This window comes from Dermacentor andersoni, chromosome 3 (assembly GCF_023375885.2).
Source record: "Dermacentor andersoni chromosome 3, qqDerAnde1_hic_scaffold, whole genome shotgun sequence".
Taxonomy (NCBI): Eukaryota; Metazoa; Arthropoda; class Arachnida; order Ixodida; family Ixodidae; genus Dermacentor; species Dermacentor andersoni.
The window spans coordinates 11548288-11565238 of NC_092816.1; the positions used below are offsets into that span (position 1 = coordinate 11548288).

A 16951-nucleotide genomic window follows, 5' to 3' on the forward strand; every position below is an offset into this window, starting at 1 on the left:
ATAAGGAACCAGCTCGATCACGATGTTTGCCTTTATTTCGTTTATTTCGTCCTGGCTAACTCAGAGGGAGTATGTTCGAGGGCGCTGCTTTATGATGCGGGTGGGAGCGCAGTCACGTGGTATTTTCCATATATCGCAGGGTTTACTTATCAATCATAAAAAAATTAGTGCGCAATTAGTACTTCACTGACACTGATAATTAGGATAGTTCGTATCGAGTTAGATAATTAATTATAATCACCTATTTAAATCTCAGTAACAAAAAAATTACTGGCAGCTACTCCACTGTACTGTAAACAATATGCACTATGTTTTCTTTGAGTAACGCATTGCTCTTTTTTTAAATCTTGGCGCATGATAGGACACCCTGTATATATTTATGACCGTTGCATGCAAATGACGATGTTTCCATCCCTAACAAATGTTGTAATTTATTAGAAATGCCTTTTTTTCAAGAGTCGTTAGTATTCCTTACTGGCAAGAGAGGCAATACTGAGACACACAACATTCAGGTGCATTTCATACACCGTCATACACCGTTGATAAAAGACTCTGGCGAAAGGGTCACTGAAGTCTATAGGTTTTTTTCCATGGTCAAAAGAGCACGCAAAGAAATTTGAAGCATGGTGAACATACAGCAACATATGCATTATCTAGGCATATACTATCCATACCTTTAGAAATAATTTTCATTGGCTACCTCCATCTCTTTCAAAAATATAATAAACTTTGTCATGTGTGTATGTTTAAATATATTATATGCATGGTGTGTACAGTGGAAATTTAAAACAATGCTGAAGTGAGAAATTACGGATGAGGCAAGCGCCGCTAGTGCTTATAATGTGCGTGTCCTCTTATTGTCGGGATTTGCAGAAGTAAAGCGAAAGTGTGAATTAAAAGCCGTGCACGTCCGCGCTAACAATGATGCAATAAGCTATTAGCCCTAGTAAAATTTCAAGTGAAAAGGTCGAGGAAAGTCAAAAGAAACCTCAAATGATGTGAATGACAAAGCTCTGGCAATATCATAAGAAGCCAACAAACACTGACACCAAGGACAACATGGGGGAAATTACTTGTGCTTAATAAATGAAAATAAAGAAACGATAAATTGTGGAAATTAAAGTGGATGAAAAAACAACTTGCTGCAGGTGGGAACTCAACCCACAACCTTCGCATTTCGCGTGCGATGCTCCACTAATTGAGTTACCACGACGCCGTTTCCCCATCCACTTTCTTGGGTATTTATGTGTCCTAGTAGAACACTGGGAGTGTTAGCCAGCGCCACCACTCACAGACCTTGGCGGTGGACGTGGAGCGTCCTTTCTTGGCCGCGGGTGTCAGGAGAACGTGATCTTTTTTTGGGTGAAGGCAACTGGTCAATAAACCCACACATGCTACCTGAAGGCATCAATGTTGCCGGATTCAAGACGGTTATGTAATAAACGAGAAGTAAGGGGGTTAACCGAGGGGCCCGATTTTTATTAGTCATATCATAAGCCAACAAACACTGACACCAAGGACAACATAGGCTCAACCTCTCTTTTTGGCAAACTCCGGAGGGGGCTCAGGCCACGAAGTCGCCCCCCCCCTCCCGTAGTCGGCGCCTATGGTTAATTAAAGTTTGCGAGTAGAAGCGCTCATTCAGTGTATAGTTTTGCTCGCAAATATACGGAATTCTGTCTGTTTCGTGCAATACAGTGTAGCCACTGTATTATTACAGTGAAATGTCCGTAAAAAGTAAAACGGGGAGCATTTCCGTATATTAACGGCAGCTTTTGTCGTATTTTTGGAATATTACATACTTTCAGTACTTTTACTTGCAATTCCTCTGTACAATGACGGAAATCCTCCGCATATGGTGACGGAAATTTTTTACATTGTAACCAATATCAAGGGCGTCTTCACGAGATGTTTAACATTAAAGCAGTGCAGTAGTCCCCTCGTCGCTTTGTGCTGCCTTACTCCACGAAGCTGTGCGCTGTAATCAGGAGAGATAATGAAGTTTTATTTCTTTTCGTGACTATAGTTAGAACATACTTTGCAACGCGCGAAGAAGCGTTCGGGAGCCACAGCGGAGTGACGCCACGTCCGTTGTCAGCCGCGTAAAAAAGGGGAACTCCCCGCTTGAAACTCACGTGGCTTGAGTCGCATGGTCGGCGCAAGACAATAATGACCGAAGCAGCACCCTTGAAGTAGCGAACAACGCGCACCATCTTCTAGGTGGCTCTTGAGTGATGAGATAAACGACGTTAGGATGGATAGTTGGGCGTTTTGGTTAAGCATGATCTGAAGTTGGTTAAGCATGATCTGAACGACGCAGGACAAAGAAGAAACACACACACACAGGGCGCCACTTCCAGCAATGTTTAATCAGGAAAAAAACGCCACTGATTTATACTAGGAGCGCAATCACAGTTTCTCAGAGCAGTGCCTGGATGACAGGCTGAGGCAACACAATAACAAAGTGAACAATGGGAGGGAGGGCCACCTGGCAATTCATTGTAGAAATTGCAAATGTAAGCCAGACTTCCACGCCTGCGCTGTGGTTGCCAGAAGCCATGACAAATGGGTTAGATTAATAATTGAGGCCAAAAGGATCATTGAAGCAGGTGATAACTGCGTGAGTGTTGCATCCATATCACTATCACGCAAAGAACTGCTTTACCTGAACGCGAATGCGCCCTGAGAAACTGTGATTGCGCTCCTAGTATAAATCAGTGGCGTTTTTTCTTGATTAAAGATTGTTGGAAGTGGTGCCCTGTGTGTGTGTGTGTTTCTTCTTTGTCCTCCGTCGTTTTAGCGCCTTCACTTCAGATCATGATGAGATAAAGCACGCCACAAATACGAACACGTTCTGCAGCCGCGGATGCCACTAGGTCGTGAAGCCCCGATGGAAATGACCTCAGCGAAGCAGTTTGGGATGACTGTACCATAACCACCACGTGATCATTGCATCTCTGCGGCGAAAGGTCTCCGAAATGTATTCAAATGCAGGAGACAACAACTCTGTTTTTGCACCAATTAATGGCATGGTTGCTAGAGCTGGTCCCGAAGCAGGCGCCGAGGAGGAAGCGGTGGTCCCATTGTGCGAAAACCTTTGAACACGGGTAGGGGAAGCGATGTGAGGGCGACAGCTTGTTGAATCTTACACTCATCTGAAGGAGTGTCAGGACCAAAGTCTAGACCCGGTGACAGGTGTCATGAGCGTGCAAAGTGATTGTACTTAACAAGCACGGCGATCGGGCTAGTTGGTGCGAATGTGCAACTTCGGATAGCGCTAGAAGGGGCAAAAGACAAAGAAATACCCAGCACAAGCGCTATACTTTAATTCAACGTAAGTTTAGTTGAAATTGTCCCGTGTATTTCGTCGTCTTTCGTTCCTCTTGCTCTGTCGAAAGTTGTTATTCTACGCGGCAGGGGTTTTTTACGGAACCGAAGGGCCACTCTCACGCCGTGAACTGGCATCACACATTTGCAGATTCACTCGACGCGCCGGTGAATCGCACGAAGCCGCTTCAATTCAAGATGTCAACACCTGCACATCGGTAACACCTCGGCATTGAACGCGCGGTGATGAGCGCCTCAAAACTTTTCGCCATCGGTTGAGCGAGACAGAGCGGGCCCGGAAATGAATGCGCCGCGCGAGCGGAGTTGTGCAACGCAGGCACCGAGAGCGGCGCTCCCAGTCTCTCGTCGTCGGCACCGGCCACACCAAGTTTCGACTGTGCGAACTAGCGCCCCACGACCTCGCGGCGGATGTATATAAGGGCCTGACGCGCGAACAGGTCATTTGCGACGATCCTACGCAGCGCAGGAAAGAGGCTAGGGAGGGAGAGGCGTTAATTAGAGCCCACTAGAACAAGTGGCTCGCAAATCTCTCGATCTCACTCCGCGGAGCGCCCTCTGTGAGAAGAAGGCGCTATAATTACGCGCGAAAGCCTCTGGCCTCCTCGGTTCGCCGGTTTGTGTTTCTGGTCAGCCCTGCGGGAAAAGCTGTTGTGGGAGAGAGCAAGGAAAATAATTAAAAAAACAACGTCAACGGCCACTACTACTTGGTCTCTCGGTGGCTTCTGTTGTTATTTTTCTTGAACTTTAACGCGTCTCTCAAGGCACTCTTCTTGATAACCACTTTCAGCACTACACGATCACTGCGATACGAGAAATGAGCGAAAAAGAAAACAAACTTATCCGTTGGGCGTACTGCGCTTACTGACCATCACAAACTTCACGGTCAGTCATTCGCGAGGACGTCACGCGGGTAATCAATTTCGCGGCGCGGTCATTTCAACAGAGAGGAGGGTGCGAGAGCTCCTTTGCCGCACGAGTGCCTCGACAGCACAGCGGTATGCAACCTGAAACAGCACAGACGGCGTGCCGACCACCTTTAATGGCGTCACGCACTGTTTTGTAAATGTTTCGTACCGTGGAAACAGCACGACATACAGGGAGAGCTGATGGTACAAAGTTGGTCGTGAAGTAGCGGAGCTGACTGCTTTTGACGGAAGTCTTGCGTCAGTGTATGTTAAAACAACGACGGTATTTGTACTTGGACGAAGAAATCTTAAAACTGTGTTAAGTTGGGTGATGATGAAGTGTGTACAAAGTCGCACAGTTTCTACGTAGCGTAAGCTGCAATGCACTGGGCAGCATGAGCCAGTGCCGCCTGACGCGGCGCCTGCGAGAGGAAGCGTTGCACGTGGCGCACGCGCCGAGTGTATCGGAGAGCTGACGAAGCACGTCGTGGTTATCGGCGCTGTACTCGACGGCAGAGGTTCGACTCCCGCATCGCCATTAAAAGCAACGCTTTTAATGCGAAGCACTCTTTCCGTCAACACATAACAATATTGAGGCCTCCTCTGTAGACATAACAGACCTGTTTTATTCCTTACCAAATTCAGGTCTGCTCTCCAGTGTTCAGTTTTCTATTGACACCTTTGCCTTCACGTACGCCCCCGGGATGTCGAATGACGGTTTCTTAGAACTTCTTAAGCTTTTATCTTCGGTCTACTTTCATTCTGTGGGAAGGACAGCCTTGTATACAGAAGGAGGGAATTGGCAACGGATCGTGTATAGCTCCCATTCTTAGCGATATATTCTTAGCAGAACTAGACAAGAACATGAGTGGTCGGCTTCCAGATTTTAAGATTCTCAATGTTTTTAGATACGTCGATGACTTTTTAGTTCTACTTGACTCCAGCTCTGGCTGTTTTGATTTTTTAACCACTAATGCACTTTCTATTATACGTGAGGGTGTATCTCCTCTAAAAGTAACGCATGAACAGCCGATCGACGGAAGTATTCGATTTCATGACATTAGGTTTTTTTTATTTTGCAACGACCATGTACGCTGCAAGTGCGAGCCTCGCGCGAACGAACCACTGCACCCATATCAGTCGGCGCACTCTAAGTTGGTTAAGAGGGGAATCGCAAAGACATGCTTGTCAAACGTATTATGTAAGTCATGCCCGAAGCTGATGACTGAAAGCTTCAACGATCAGATCGTCCGTCTTCGATTGGCAGGTTACCCTACACATGTACTTATTAGCGTTGCTGAGGGTCCGCTCAAGTCGAAAGTATGAAAAAATTCCGCCAGCCTGCCTTGTGTAGATAAGAGGGGCGTTGCTGTCATCCCTTATGTCCACAACCTATCACACTGTTTCAAGAAATTAGGTCAACGTGCGAATATTAGGGTTGTGTTTTCAGCTTCTACAAAATTGCAATGTCTGTGCAGACTAATCAGACCAGGCCTGTCTGACAAGCGCCAGTGCAAAAATAAACACCAGGAACCGTTTGTTGAATGTGCGAGAGCAGTTGTTTACAACCTTCCTTTAAAGTGAGGGAAAAATTACGTGGGGCAAAGCGGAAGGTGCCTGAACGAGCGTGTAAAGCATGTAGCAGAAAAGCGGGGTGGGTTCCTTGACGTTCACTGCAGGCATTGCAAGTGCGCTGTTGCCGGGGTGGATGATGGTGACCACTCGACGTGTGCTCCAGCATCCAGAGAGACTGCTCCATTGCGGGAAGAGCCCTAGGAAGATTAACTCGCGAAATTATCGAAGCAGAAATGATTGATAGGCTTGGGGATAACTGTGTGTCAAAACCATCAATTGCCCTTTCCCGCAAAGAGTTAGCTTGCCTGCGCAATGGTATGTAAGGTATTTTTTGCAAACAGCACATGTATGAGGATGTATGCGAAAAGGCTTCTTGGAAAATGCAGCTTCTTTTAACTTACCTCACATTTACATTCATCCATCAGCGGTTCATGGCTGAAATTCGCGCATTTGGGAGCATGCGTTGGGTTTTTCTTCCACCAACGAGGAAACTAGAATCTGAAATACTGGAATATCTTCTGAGGTACTGTTTTGAGAACTATATTGGCAGAAATACACATAATCAATATTACAGTTTGGTAACAAAGTAGGTGAAGTTAATTTTTATTAGCTGCATATTTTGAAAGTTATACTGTCTTGCATGACCGTAACGAACATACCACAAAACAGAATTATTTTAAACTAATTCGCAAACCACAAGCAAATGTCTTTGTTCGGTACATTTCCTCTCGATAGCGTGCACTATGTTGTTCTCTCTTATTCGATCACCGCTCACATTGAAAGTTATAGTTAATCACAGAAAAAGATGATTTAGAAGGACACCTGCTCTGTGTTAAGTTTCCTGTTCAAGTTTATCCTGCTTCTTCTTGCTTTGACTTCACTCATGTTGGAGAGAGTTATTTCAGTCAAAGAAAGGCGGTAAGTGTAGTGCTACGGATTGGGACAATGTGGACATATTTCTGGGCTCCTCTGTTTCATTTTTATGTCCTTGCTAGCGGCGGACCAATATTCGAAGTTTCGCCATACGAATCGAATACTGCATACTGGCTATTCGTATTCGTATTCAAAAAGGCATATGTGCTATTCGGTATTTTGGAATATTAGAAACTAGCCAAATATTTCGTAACAACTGAATGTTAAAGTCTAGTTACTGTTCTACGCCTGTTAAACAATGCATTACAAAACGAAAAACGTTTTCGAAGCAACGCAGACACGGAATGAGTAACACAAGCTTTATTTTTGTTTTCGGGCTGGAAGCCTACATGAGATTACACGCTACAACGCTACAAGCCTACACCCCGGAGGGGCCCACACTGAGCAACCCGCCGTGGTTGCTCTGTGGCTGTGATGTTGGGCTGCTGAGCACAAGGTCGCGGGATCGAATACCGGCCACAGCGGCCGCACATCGATGGGGGCCAAATGCGAAAACACCCGTGTACTTAGATTTAGGTGCACGTTAAAGAACCCCAGGTGATCGAAATTTCCGGAGTCCTCCACTACGGCGTGCCTCATAATCAGAAAGTGGTTTTGGCACGTAAAACCCCATAATTCTTTTATTTAGATTTTTGCACGTGGGCTATCCTTTAGAGTATTCGGGAAGTATTCGTACAGTCATGTAGGCAGTTTTATCTTCTACGCCACATGCTTTGATGTTTCCCTTGCAACGAGCCATATTTTACATGTGCCTACGGCACACAATTCCTTCAGCTGACGGACTATTTCTTGAAAATCATTTATTTAGCGCTGTCACGGCTTGTTTGCCGTCGGCGCGAAGTCGTCGACGGGGTATACAAGCCGGTTGGTCGTTCCGTACTCAAGCGAACACAGCGAAGGAGTCAGAGTCGGGAGAATGAGAGACAAAAATATTTATCGACTGACGACGATAGACAAATTAAAGGAAACACAAGAACACTAACACACATGCACTTAAAATATATCAATGGTGAAGACAACAGAAATACAACGAACAGTTAACAGTAAATATAGAAACTAACACTACAAAAAACACACTTAACGATGGTCAACTAAACAGAGTTCAAAAGAAAACAAATGATGGCATACGCATGGCCGGGCAGCAGCAGCAAGTCTATAAAGCGTGGAGTCGACGGCAGAGCTTTCCCGAAGAACGCTGGCAAGCCGATCTCGTTGCCGTGGATGCGATTTCTGGGCTGGGTTTCCCGGGAGTCTAGGTCTGACGTCTTCCCTCGAGCAAGTTGAGCTAACTTGAGGGGAACTACCGTCAGCTTCGTTGCAGACGTTGGTTTGTCGTCTCTTACGTCAACTAGTAACTCGCAGTTCAGAGCGGCTGGGTGGCCCAGGCGATACTGGACGGCACTAGCTCCTTGACGCTCCTCAGCAGAATATAGGGTCAGCTTTCAGACTGCTTAGCTAGGTCTAAAACATGCGTTTAAATAACTTCTTCTTTCTCTAGTTCCCTCTGTTGGGGAACGGCAGATATCGGTGACGATTAAATCAAGTTCACCCAATTGTATCCCGGCTCCTCCCAAGGTTCTGGCCGCGCCCCTTTTAATTAGGGGCGAGGGAACGGGTGATTTCCCCCCTGCTATTAGAGGTCGCACACTTGTATTGCACCGCACACCCTTGAGTCCGTGGCGGCCCTCTACTGTTCGTTGACAAACACAGGAGAAACGACGCCAGCCGGCCATACGGCGCTGTCGGCACACATACACTGTCGGCAATGCGTGGACACAGGATCGCACAGAGGCAGCACGTATTTCGGAGTATTCGCACACCTTCTTAGCCAGCTTCTCAATGCACGCGCGGGGCAGAGAATACACAGGGGATCCTGCAAAAAGCAAGGTCGCGCCAACAACAAAAGATAACCTCGAAACCTGCCTTCGACTTCTTTCGGCTGCTTACCCGAGCTTGCTCGTCGGTTCCTACGCCCTTTTGGCGCCCGTTGATCTGTGCTTCGCCGAATCTAATAATAGACAGGTTTAGTTACACGTACGTAGAGGCTTCACGTACGCAAATGTGAAAAGCCTACGTGCCTTACGTGCACGCCATCTGAAACGCTTTTAGCTACATGTACGCTACGCACGCCAAGAGGGACCCCGTAGCTACATCTATCGGGAAATGTGAACACGGCGGCAGCCAATTCAATCCTGTCGCCGCGTTTCGATGCAAGCCGTCTGCGCGCGCGCGGCCCGCTATCGCTTGTTCGTGATCTCGCGGAACTCCCGCGCGAAGCTGTCTACGTGCGCAAGAAACGCACGCAAAGAATTGAATCTCACGTACGTCCGTGAGACGCGCGCGCGCCCGCTACGTTGTACGCATGCGCACTGCTGACACGTAGAAGCTCTACGTACGCAAAGCCTGTACGTACGTGTAACTAAAGCTCGACAATGTCGCGCAGTGACAAGCGCTTTTCGAGGAACTAGTCATACAGCAGCCATTCTTTCTTGCAACCTGGCTCTAAGGTTGTTGAGAGGCCATTCGTGTAGCTTATTTTTTAATTAGTGATATTGTGCTGAAAGGGATCATACGTCCTTGTTAGTCAACTGCCTCTTTTGTCCTTCAGCCCCAGCAATCCCGGACATCACCTTTAGTTTGCAGCTTTTACACCATGTGGCCATATGGACCTTCAAGATTCAATATTCACGTGGTGGCACACTCAGTGTAGTGGACGAAAACAGAATGCACATAAAGAAAAAATGAAACAGGACCCCGTCGACAGTTTTCACAGCCGAGCGCGAGTCGGGAATAGCCTTAACCGCTGCCCGTGCAAGACGAGCGGCCGGCTGATCGACTGTGAATCAGCAGTTTTGTTGCAACTGATAGGCGTACAAAGAGGCTCAGTCGCGCTTTGAGAACGCGGGCGCAGAACCTAAAAAAAAAGCGGCTTGCACCCCCCTCCCCCCCAACTTTATTTGTGCGATTGCAATGTCGTGCGGCTTTACCGGGTGTTTTTGAAAAGCCAAAACGTAATTTTGTAGATGCAGTTTTCGTAATCTGAAATGCTGATTTTTAAAGAATGATGCAAGCTTGCTGAATGGTGGATGTTTGAGGATATGCAGACACAGGCTTGGCGTCCTTAATCGGGACTGGCCTCAGTTTACGAGCCGCAGTTGCGCATTTGCGCGAATGTGTACACCTGGTCGCGTTAGGCTTCGCTGCCACTGACATAGGTTCCTTTTCTTTCTCTTTCGGATAGGTGACGTGCATACGCTTAGTGCCTTTTCTGGGGACTTCGTAAACGACAGGAGTAAAGGTAGAAGTTAACATCAAACTGGTCACGTTCAATGACCTGCTTCACTGAAGGACTTCAAGTAAGACGCATTAGTTTGAACAACATGGAATAGTTCCGTTCTTCTCGCAAGCTCACCTTCAAGGACGACATCCGAAGTAAGTTATTTCCTTATGCGGATGGTACGCCATGCAGCACGCCCTTGTCTCTTTGCTAAGTATTGGGGAAATCGTGACGGAAACGAATGTAGGTTGATGTACACGACCAAGTTAAAACCCGCGAATACCACCACGTTGTCTCAGTAGCTATGATGGTCCGCTGCTTTAAAATGGTAGGAGGTCGTGGGTGAAACCCAGCTATTCCAGCCCGTTTTCTTTTAATACAAACTATAGGAACGCATATATTTACGTTCTAATGAACGTAAAAAGAAACTCTAGACGATCAAGAATATTCCGTGCCCTCGACTACACATCCCCCATTGCCCCCTGTGCAGATTTACGAAGTTAAAATTAGTGAACGAAAACTACCGATATTTGATTCTGAGCAATACAAGTCAAGCAATTGTTTTTCGTGCAGGGTGTGTGGGCTTTTTGGCCGTCTCAAAGCCTGGGAAATCCACAGCATGATGAGGTATCTATACGGGTGGGGCTGATGTCGTGTACGCCAGGGCACCAGTGTGAAAATGTTCAGCCAGCTTGAATGCAAAGTTCTGAAGTTATTTTTTTGCCAATAAAATGCAGAATAAACCATCAGAATACCAGCTTCATGCGTCGGCAACCACACGATGGACAGTTTGAACTAATTTTGCTAATTTCACCTTCGCTTATGGCCTCGGAAGCTAGGTAACGTTAAATCCAGGTAAATGGTTATTCAATCAGCTAAGACACGGCCTTTATTCCTCCGTAGTTAGCTATGTTTCCACGAGCCGAAGAGACGCCTCTGTTAACGCTAGAAACAGTAAGAATACAAAACAGCCACTGAGCAGCTCAGCAAAATTTTAAGATTACGAGCAAAATGATTTTCTTTCGCACAGTCATTGTGCCTTGCTTTGTTTTATGTAAAGAACATCGACACGTTCCTTTCGTTTACAGCAGCGTTCTCGCTTTTACTGCGGAACCCGCCGTGGTGGCTTAGTGTCTTTTGTGCTGCGCTGCAAAGCCCGAAGTTGCGGGATCGAATCCTGACCGCGGCGGCCGCATTTCGGTGGAGGCGAAATGCAAAAACACCCATGGTATTGGGTGCACGTTAAAGAACTCCAGGGGTGCTATGCAGGATGCGCCGAGTTTGGCGAAACTCGGGATCTTCACGAGCTCTGGCGACACCCCAAGATGAAAGCACGAATGGTACCGAGACACAGTTTATCTTTCGACAAGCCTCCAGTTTCATTGGTTTATCTAGATTCACTCTGGCTGGCTATCATTCCTTGGGCGTTGCCTTCTGGGCGGTCGACAAACTGGGGCTCACGTGATCATATCGTCGGTGCATGGTCGTGCCTTCTTTCACTTGTTTGTCGTTCCACCGAGTGCATTACAAGCACAAGCAAGTTATAAAACAAATGCATTTAGTTCAATATTATTAGTTACTTTAACGTGGTATAGAAGCATTTTAAAGCGTACAACATGTACACTGAATATGCATTAGACTAATTTGTAATTTAGTGTGCTTCGCATTATACCACGAGGGAACGCTGTGGTGGCGTCATCACATCCATTCACCGGGCGAGCATGGCGGCTAAACATCGAAGAGGCCCAGTGTAAACAAACTCGTACAACGAGCTTGCAGTGCGCGACGTGGTGATCAGGCTCGACAATGACCACTATTTCTTGGATAGTTCTGTTCCTCCGTCAGCAATCTTTCCGGGCACACCGTAAGACTGCCAATAGCTTCGGCGATTTTACATATCGCAACGCGCACCTACTGTTCACGGCGCCGTGCTGAAGAAACTTGTCCGGTGCTGCTTCTTCGAGTTCATCCACTCTGCGTGACTGCGAGCGTCACGAACATTACATAGTGTGTAAAAAAGGAAGACAGCCTATATAGCTACGATGCGACAAGGAGGTGGTACCGACGATGGATCTCGCTACCAACACAGTGAAGGAGACATCGACAAACTGCAGATAAGTATATTTCTACTGTTTCATATTTAGCATAATAAGAGTGCACGGATTAAGTCACTTTCGTAGTAACGAACTGAATGTCCAGCAGCTTAAAAAAAGGCAGTGAGAACCAATGAGCGTTCGTGCTTTTACATGCAAGCGGGCCAGCGAAAATATGGAAAAGATGAAGGTAACCTTCACTAACTTCGCGAGATAACAGAAATTCATGAGTGACATCAAGCCCGCAAAATTTATGGAAGAGTATCTTTATCCAGGTGAAATATCAATAGCAGGTACTGATATAAAGCAGGAAACTTATACAAAAATTTCACTGGTTGAACAGCACATGGAAAGCATTACCGAATCGTGATCGCCACGTTACCGATATCCTTGAAAAAAGTTTAGAATCATTGCATTCTACCGGTTATGCAATAAGGGACATAAACCTCGAGGTTAACAAAGAAACTTGAGATGTCAAGGACTGTGCAGAAAGCGATGTAAGAAAAATTGTTGGAGATAGCATTAAGGCAGGAAGACAGTGGCGTAGTAAACCGTGGCAACAGATATGCTAGTCGAGATTAAGAAAAAAAATGGAATCGGCAGGCAGGCCATGCACGTATTCGATCACTTGTTGCCAATTCATAACAGGTGATTACATAAGAGTGACAGAATAGACGTCAAGGAGAGAGAACTACAGCCGAGTATGGTAGAACATTGCGTAATGGGATAAAAAATATGTTTGTAGGCATACGATGCAATCAGCTCGTATAAGACGGGATTGTAGGGTGAAGCATTTGTTTTGCAGCGAAGAAAAATAGGTTTGTGATGCTGACAGTAGAGACTCATGAAGGTGGGGGGCACCTCAGCTGCTGGCACACTAATCAACATGACAATTGGCTCTGAAAAAGAAAACCCCAGTTATGAAAAATAAAGCAACGTTGTCCCTTCACATTGTTTTATTATGCATACTACACTAAAGGCTTCCACAGTTAATGGCACTTGGTACTAATAGTGCAACGAGCATTTTTCTTCGTAAATAATGGTTTGTATGCGGCTGATTCATTCCAATACACTTTTTTTGCAGCAAAACATTCTGCTGCTCGAGGCACTCAACCGCCTGGTGGCAGTAGGCGAGCGCCAGGCACGTGCTCTTGAGTGTGTGGCAGAGGTCCAGAGGGCTGCTCTGCAACAGTAGTATCGGTGCCCTCACTGCTCTCCTGTCGAGCTCACAGAAGGCACCTTATAAAGGAGCTTTCAGTTTAATATTTTGTTTATTATTCAAGAAGATGAATAAAATTATTGCAGTAAACATTGTGCTGTGCATGTTAGGAGACTTGTAACATGCACTTGGTGTCCCTTCAAAATAGGCAAAAACGTAAGACAACCTGTGCCACTCTTTGACCATGTAAATAAAAAATACACTAATGCAGCATACACGTCATTGTGCTGTTTGTTCTTTCTATGTGCAAGAATACAGTGCGTGTTGATTAGCCACAAGATGAACGGTGTGCATAATTCACAATGAAGACAGGAAACAGCAGGAGTTTAATCATGCTATCACCTATAGACTGTGCATATGACTGCAACACTCCCCGATTCAAATGTGCCGTTACATACATGTTCGATACCACATATTCGTTAACATTGTCTTATAATTGCATGTACTAATTTTCACACATCTTAAGCCCTTGCATAGCACACTTCTCGTGTATCTATTTCATAGGCCAAATAATTGTACACTTTGTCCTTTCGTGTAGTATGAAAAGCAGCATCCTTTAGAGTCGGATAAAGCTTCAGAAGACAGGAGAGGCCCCGCCCAGATGACCAAAGTGCAGCAGTCGATTGCCTCCATGTCTAAAGAAATAGTCCCTTTCCAACGAGCAGGTATTAGTCTGTCTGGCGGCACGATGTCAGTCTAGAGTGCGTGCCCATTGGTGCAGGCTTGTGTTCACTTGCCTTAAAGTGCAGATTCCGCAGCCTCCTAAAGTTGTATCCGACTAGAGAAACATGTAATGCCTTGCACCAGTTGCATAGACTTCTGCAACTTGATAGCACACAATGATCAGGAGCAGAAATCTATAAAGGCATCCAAGCAAAGCTGGCTGGCCACACTTCCATTATGAGGGGCTGTAAAAAGGTCTCGCCAAATATTCCCATGACATCCTTGAAAAAGAGGTGGTGTTTGGCATTTCTTTAGAATCAAAAACAGATTACAGTGAATGTTCTGTAGCACGTCAAAACAAACTGAACTTGGTTATCTGCACAGCATGTAATGGAAGGTTGTGCTTCACATAGGAAACAAACTGCTCTGTCCAGTACAATTTTGAGGCCGGTATGGCACCTATTCTGTCAACAGTGTAAATATACAAATTACACTTTTCACAGGCCATTGATTTTACCATTATTTTTGTATGATGCTTCTTTCAATCAGTGCTTGTATTACATGAGCAGGTGGATGTGAAAGCAAAGCTTTGTTTGCAAACCTTCCGACTTCCATAATTGTGTGGCAAGGCACTGGCATATTGTCGAATAGCTCACACTTCCTCGGTCCTGCACCAAAGAAGCCCAATGCTCTATTTGAACTTGCATCGCACAACAATTCAACGGCACACGAAGAGTAACACATACAGCAGAGCATTCTGCTGTCTGTATTTCTCTTTGTGTCCCGTCGAATTGTTGTGCAATTCAATTTCAAGCTTCTATACCAATACACCCAGTCTTCAACCTCACCAATGCTCTAGTTATTAGGCCACAATGTCGCACATCTTTGAAATACCCCAACACAAATTAGCTCTCCAAAAAATCACAAGTGTTAAATTTTGCAGCACAGGTGTATGTATGCACGTGCCATATTTTTTACCACTAAACTCACACGAATCAAAGGGGCAAGCATTAACCAGCCTTGCTGCTGCCGTTACCATTACCATCACGACACCAACGGAAAGACAGTGCCACGTTTCAGTAAAGGGAGTGCCGGAGGGAAAGGTGTGACAGAGAGGGCTTACAATAAAAATAACGGTTACGAGACATGTTCAATGCCAATATATGCTGCATGTCGCTCATCCTACTTTGGCATTGTGGCAAGTGTTTACTCATTTCAGCATATCACATTTTGTGTAATCATTGCTCTAAAGCTGTACAAACGGTCTATATGCTCTTCAATATTTATTTTTATCATGGTGGGTTAAAGACCCACTTTTCATTGGCATCTGCACCACATTTCTCCCGATATGTAATTCTGCCTTGGTGCTTCATGACATCTTCCCGTACAGAGAGTTCTGCAGAGCATTGGAAGTGCATTGTTCTACTGCTTAAGAATTAGAGCCCCATTATGAGACGAAAATATATGATTTATCAATCCAGAATAACGCCGCCCCCCCCCCCCCCTCCAAAAAAAAGATGATGCATTGACCCTCTGGCACATGCATCGACAGTGAACAGAGCAAACACTCTGAAGTATTTTCTTCATGCAAGCCAACACACCAAGATTCTTAATGCATTTTCGTTTCGCCACAAATGCATAGGCACAACCGGCTTGGCGCAACATCCACATCTCGCGCTGCAACAAATTGTGCAATGCCTCGCTGTTTCATAGTGCGGCCGATAGATTACGCATGACCAAAGTTCAGCATTGTGCATTCTAAGTTATTTCACCAATGAAGAACCCCAAGTTCTTTATGAAATTAGCATTCATAGGTTACTTCACACAATTTGTGATATCCATTTATCTATTTATACTTAATTAACCTCTTTCCCAAGAAAGTGAGCCATTTGGAAGGCACCTTGACAGACAAGTAGAACAACCGGACAAAAGTCATCAACCAGCGAAAAAGTCAGTATCATAAGCAGCCGCATGTGAGATGTCGCTAACACAAATTTTCAGTCGGCTACACAGAAGTGACAAATTTGGCAGTATGGCGCGTCTAAATATTGCTTCAATGTTAATCACAGTAACGCTGACATTGAAGGCGAATTCATTCCTACGTACGTTCCGTCGACACACCCGACTACGTTCGTAATGTTCCCACGAAGTAGGAAGCATTCTTTTATATATGCCCGCTCAGCCGCAGTATTCGGGAAAGCTAGCCACCGCTTACGCACTGCCGCATCGATAAGCGCGTCAGACACATCTCTGACACAGTGGCTAACAGTAGTTTGATGGCGTCCAATGTAACGCTCGGCGCCGCCGCTTCCCTGAAAAGTCCCAGTCCCGTAGAAACAGAGGGCACAGAGGACTTGCTCTACGACGGTGAGCGAATGAAGCCCGCCACACTGTCTCCGCAGACGAGAGCCTTCGCCTAGCACGTCACACAGCAAGCGCACTGATGTCTTCGACAGGCGAAAATGACGCTGAAACTTTCCGTAGGTCATGTAGGTGAACGGGTCCGGACGGTCATACTGACGCTTGCTGCCGCTGGATGCATTGACACAGGCTGCTGCTGCCGCCGCCATGTTCCCGAGTTGAACTCGGAGGGGGTTTCGCGATGTACGAGTTTAGCACGAGTTCGCCTGTCAATCAAAACCAGAGGTCACGCCCCACGCGAGGCATGTAACTCTTGTGCGCGCACCCACTACAGTTGGGCCACGCCCAACTTATCTTCCGGCAACAGCGACGCGGTGTCGAGCTGAGAGGCATCAACAATCTTGACCGCCGACATAAAGCACGCACAACGCACTGTCATCGGTGATGTACTGGGCACCACTATCAAAAACAAAGCGTTGACTGTCGCTGGCTTTTGCATACATCTTCTCGGGCTCAGATGGCCCCACAACACGGTTTCATTGCCTGCATTGTGGCGCGTAGCGCACAGTAAATTGTC

The 16951-nt window shown here is 46.1% G+C and overlaps 1 protein-coding gene across 2 annotated transcripts in view; it reads left to right on the plus strand.

The window, feature by feature from the left end:
* LOC126520922 (neprilysin-1-like) overlaps nt 1-16951 on the plus strand; it is a 253446-nt gene that overhangs the window by 110233 nt on the left and 126262 nt on the right. Inside the window, exon 1 of one of the 2 annotated variants that reach the window (XM_055065633.2) lies at nt 10023-10193. The exons of the other annotated variant lie outside the window; for it this stretch is intronic. The gene's annotated coding sequence lies outside the window, so the exon portion shown is untranslated. Of the gene's footprint in view, nt 1-10022; nt 10194-16951 lie in introns of those variants that run through there. 2 annotated transcript variants of the gene reach the window in all.